The following is a 5,820-nucleotide window of genomic DNA, read 5'->3' on the forward strand; positions in this document are numbered from 1 at the left end:
GGTGCTGCTGATTTTTTATTCATTAGCTTGTATCCACACACGAGGCCCCAGGTACTACAGAAGAGAGGTATTAACTGCATCTAATTTTGGATAAGAGTGATGACATTTTGTCCAGAAGTCCAGGTCCACTTCGTATTTTCTTTGGCAGTAAAATTGTATTCAAGAATTTTCTACATCTCCCCAAAGTCTGCCTCCGGTAGCCTGTCCCTTTCCCTTCTCAGAAAGCTAGAGTCAAGTAAGACAAGTCTCACATGTAGTTTCCTGTACACAAACACACACACCCCCCAGAAAGGGGTATCAATCTTTTCTTATAAATTTTATGAACTGTAGATTCAGATTATACAAGAGCTAGACCTAAGTAGTATTTGTTTTAATAAAAAAAAAAAAATAGAATTTGCATCATGGTTGAAAATCTGCTACAAATAATGTAATGTTTAATATGAATTTGTCTTAACAAAGGACAACCAGAGTTAATAATTTCAACACTTTGGCCAGTCAATGATGAGTCTACAGTTCTAAAGCTGAATTATTTTCAATTATGATTAACTCAGTAGAGCAACACTACAATAACACAATCTTTGCAAAATAATGGTCTACATACAAATTTGCACAAGTTTAACAGAACCACATATTTGAGTGCGACAGATCTATACTTATTGAACAGTGATACAAGAAAAAGAGGTTACTACCTAATTTCCAGCTTCCTATCACCATCCTCCTGTGCTGGAAACTACCACCCTTTCAGATCTGTTGCCCAGAATGCTCTTTTCAGCTTATATAAACAGTGAAGCGTGTCGCAGATTTAAACTTCCTACATATTTTACAAACCTCCAGTCACTACACTCCTTGCTTCTTAAGGTGTAAGTTAATTAAATTAATTGGCTAATTCATTACTCTGAGTAGCTGACAAATGCTCTCTAAGATGTCTAGACTTTACAATTGCAAATGCTGTTTCTTATGAGGAAATTTCCCTACTCTAATAGCTGTTCTAGTCTAACATTTCATTCTATTGCCAGGAAACATCACCCTTATTTTCAGTCTGGTTCAAGACTAATGTTCAACCAGTGGAGCAACACTGAAAGTCGCAAGGAACACAGCCATGGGAGAAAGTAGTTCAAGAGGGACGTACTGTATTATGGGACACCATTGATAAAACTGAGCAAGAAAGCCAAACCTCCCCTGTGATGCTTCTGGCCCCAAACCTGGGAGGGAAGATCTCACGTTGGAATCAACAGGAGCCACCCTTTCCTCACCAGCGTTAGCTTTGGGAAAGAAATTGCAGAAGTATTCACTTCACTCTAGACTCAGTCTACATTTTCCATGTTTCATGCATGTAGAAGAAAAGGATTTACAAATCAAGAACTAACATGAGACCTTCTCTGTTATTGGGTTGTGTGAGGGACCCCATAAGGGAGTTGCATTTAAAAGCAAACCATTCTGCCAAGCTGCTCCTTCTCCTCTGATAAGAGGTAGACAAAAGATCTACATGAGCTTCCAAGAAAAACATAGCTCTTAGAACAAGAGATATTTTGTGAAGTGAAAGATTCAGAAGTGATCCAGTGAAAGTGATCAGGTGAAACAGGAAGAAAAAAATCAGTCTTCAGCAGGCAGAAAGTACTGATCTCACTGCTCACAAAATGCATATAATCAGAGGTTTATTTACCTGACATTCATGTAGATCCCACAAGACAGATAACTTATTATGTGCTTCCACACAGACAATAACTGTGCAATTGCAAATATGCATAAGTAAGGTAGGTAGAAAGGAATAAGTAGGAAGCAGTAAACAAAGAAAATGTACACTTCATAAGTAACACTACACCAAAAAAAAAGTCATTTTTTAATATGAAATATAACAAAACTAAGAATAGTGTAACTGCATTTTCAAAATCTACATAGTACCATCAGTTAAACATTACTTGAAGTTTTCTCTTGAGATTGATAACCTTAATGAAACCAACAACACACCTTTGTGCAGTTTGCTTTGATGCCTTTCTCCCGTACAAACCACAGCAGTTCAGCAGTAACGCAGGCCTGCGTTTCAATATATATGTAAGATAAGAGTCACTTCACTGAGTCCCAACCAAAGGTCTGTCCAGTCCATTACACTGTCTCTGAGAGTGGCCAGTGTCAGAGTCCTCAGGAATGAACAGACTAAGCACACAGCAGCTCTTTCCTAGTGCACAGGGACTTCGTAAGCCAGAACTGTATCTTGGAGACTAACAGATACTCCTTGTATGATTTGCTGAATATCTTTTTTTTCAGTCTACTGACTCTCAGAGTTAACCTAGATATTCTTCTGTCCATAACTCAGACATCATGTTACCATGTGTAAAAGCAGGGACCGACGTGTGAGCATAAAGCAGCTCAGATCTGTCTGTACGAACACACACATCAGAAGGGAGCAAGAAAAGCTGGAAGACTCTCTGAGTGCATTGTGTGCTCGTGAGAAAAAGCAGGCTGGCAATTGCATAATACACCTCTTCTGCCTTGGACACTGAGAGGCTGTCTACAAATTTTTTGGCCACACACAGGGAAATTACAAAACACTTTTGATGCAGGGGCTTAACAGGACCACAGTTAAAGTTCACTGTAGTACCTAGACTTCTCAGCTCTACGCAGATGCCTAACTCCCAGAGGAAACCATGCAGTGACACAGTACCTGGCGGAAAAGAATACACAGATGATGGAGAAGCCACTAGCACTTTGAGAATGGTAATTTACTGCTCTTAAGATGCTGAAAATGTTCAGTATATTTACTTCTTATAATTAAACTCTTGCATGTTTTACTGCAGGGCCATCATTGCCAGACTACCTCCTCTAGCCCTCTGTTCTGGTTTTGTTAGTGAGGGGGGGCCTAAGGTGGTAGCTTCTGTAGGAAACTGCTAGAAGTCGCTCCCCTTTGTTCAGTGGACTCGGCCGGGCCTAGGGCGGACCTGCTGCTGGCCAAGGCCGAGCCGATTGGTAGCAGAATGTCCCGTGATAATGCCTCTGCGATAACGTATTTAAGTAGGGGAAAACAGGAAAAAGAGGAGGAGAAGATGTGAAGCAGCTGAGCGGGGGGCAGAGAGGGGGAGGCGCGAGCCTCATGGGCCTTGCAGGCCTCACCCTCTGGCCTCCCGCCGGGCAGCCGACTGGGCCCAACTCGGCCCGGCCTGGCTGCAAGAAGTGGAGAGGAGATGAGAAGTGAATAAGATGTAAAAAGGATCCTGAGAGGCGTCTGCCAGCCTGTTGTGAGGAACGGCTGCAGACGCCAAGGTCAGTGAAGAAGGAGGGGGAGGAGTAATGCGGCTTCTGGCCAAGATTCCTCTGCAACTCGTGGTGAAGACCATGGTGGAGCGGGTTGTCCCCCTGCAGCCCATGGAGGTCCACGGAGGGGCAGAGATCCACCTGCAGCCCGTGGAGGACCCCACGCCAGAGCAGGTGGAGGCCTGAAGGAGGCTGTGGCCCGTGGAGGGCCCGCTGGGGCAGCTGTTCTAGAGGGACTGCACCCCGTGGAAGAGATGACCCACGCCGGAGCAGTTTCACGAAGGACTGTGGCCCATGGGAGGGACCCCACGCTGGAGCAGAGGAGGAATGCGAGGAGTTCTTCCCTCGAGGATGATACAGCGGCATAAAACAACGCGTGATGAACTGACCGCGACCCCCATTCCCTTTTCCCCCCCCGTGCCGCTCGGGAGGGGAAGGTAGTAGAGATAATGTTAAGCCCGGCAAGAGGGAGGGGTGGGGGGAGGTTATCTTGTTCCCTGTCTCATTCTCCTGCTAATTTTAGAAATAAATGAATAGTTTTCCCCAAGTCGAGTCTGTTTTGCCCGTAACGGTAACTTTAAGGATTTCTCCCTGTCCTTATCTCAAACCTTGAGCCATTTTTCTTATATCATCTCCCCCTATTCTCTCGGAGGGTGCGGGGAGCGAGAGAGAGACTGCGTAGTCTGGTCCCGATCGGGGCTGAACTACGACACCCTCCTACCATATTTGTGCTAAAGCAGTAAACTGCTGCAGCAAAGATGTGTATACTTCTTCGAATTTGAGTTTTTATACTGACAAAAGCAAATAAAGCAATGCCCAATTTTGTCTATAATTCAATTATCTGAAGAGACCAGATAGATATTATGGTATTATCCAAACACTGTTGATGAAGAAACGTACACCTCAATGTGATGGCCAACACTGCCATGCAGCCTGGTGAGAAGGTGGTCAAACAAATTGGTTTAGATCCATCCCCTATAAGTATCATTGATTAGACAATTGAAAGTTATAGGCATGTGAATTGGTCCATTGTTGCTGTTGCAGGAGCCATAAACAGAATCAGAATAATCTTGGGAAGGAAAAATATATCAGCTACAGGATATAACAGCAATAAAAAAAAAAAGGATGGATTCACATCTTGCCTTACTGTGCCTTATTGCTGCCTATTCTGATTTGGATTCATCATAGAGAAACTTGGAGAAGCTCCTGTGCTATCATGTTGAGAAATGCACTAGCGAATATTTCTCACCTGAAGTGTTTGTATAGCAAGTAACAAAACAGAGAAACTGAGTAACAGCAGATCTGCAGGGCCAGAGAGTACTTCCCCAAGAGTTCAGAAAGGAACACAACACTGAACTAATCCTGAATTATTCTTGAACTCAAGTACCAACAAGTTGCATCAGTTAAAGTTCTCAGTACAAGAGCACAAGGTAGCTAACTTGACAACATTAGTAAAACAGGTTCCTAAAAACATCTGACAATTTTATGAACTATTAAATCTGATGCCCATACTATGCAAATTAGTAGAAATTATTTCAAAGAATAAGTTCAGTAGATATGTGGGAGATAAATGCAGAAAGTTGCTATATGAAGGAAACTCAATATGTTTGGTTTTTAAAGTGAGATCATGTTTCCCAATGAAGTTTTTTAATTCAAGTAGGAAACAAAGGGAAATTGTTTTGATATGCTCTGTTGGGATTTTCAGCAGGCAAGCAGCTAGGGCACACCAGGAGAGCTGAAAAATGGGAATATTAGTTTCTTGTAGTGGAAGTATTAATTAAAAGTGAGGAGAGTAAAAAGGAGAAATAACCGTTAGCTCTGACAATGGGAGAGGAGCTCTGGGGGAGCCCTCCTTCTCAGGACCAGTGGCAGGAGCCGTGCTGGTGCTGTGCGGCCCATCTCTGAATTTTCTGGAGAAGGGTGTGGACGATGGGGTGGCAACGGCCTGGTGAGGCTACCGTGCTGTTCAGTATAGTAAAGCTGAGGGTTTTACCAACCTCAAAGAAACACAGAACAACATCACGGGACTGGATAATAGCAGGCAAATTTAACATACATCGAGCGTGTAAAACGCTACACAAGGGGAAAAGGAATCCTGGCTCCACCAGCCACGACAGGCCCCTGTGGGCTGCTCACACACAGTCCCGTGAAAATACTACCTCAGTAGCAGTACAGAACGTGAACAAAAAAAAAAAGTTTAGAAATTAATTGGGGGGAGGAGAAAAACCCAAAAGAGAAAATCAGAGGACAAAGTACCGCAGTGCCACCCACCACAGCACACCCAGGCTTTGAGTAAAGATTCGGCTTGTTGAGTACTGTAGGTGCAGTGGGACTGGAGGGGGTACCGAGGGGGCAGAAGGGACGGCAGGAGCTCCCACCACCGCTTCTTTGAGGTGCAGGCGGCTACAGGGGGCCGCCCCCTCCCCGTAGGAGACGGTTGCAGGGTCGGGGGTCCGTGGCCGCCGCCTCCTCCTCGCAGCCCCAGAAGATGGCGCCGCGGGACCGGGGAAGGCCCGGGCGGAAGCGGCGGGAGGAAGCTCCTCTGGCCGCGCCGCGCCGCGCTCCTCCTCG

Source organism: Chlamydotis macqueenii, chromosome 1 (assembly GCF_036417535.1).
Source record: "Chlamydotis macqueenii isolate bChlMac1 chromosome 1, bChlMac1.mat, whole genome shotgun sequence".
Taxonomy (NCBI): domain Eukaryota; kingdom Metazoa; phylum Chordata; class Aves; order Otidiformes; family Otididae; genus Chlamydotis; species Chlamydotis macqueenii.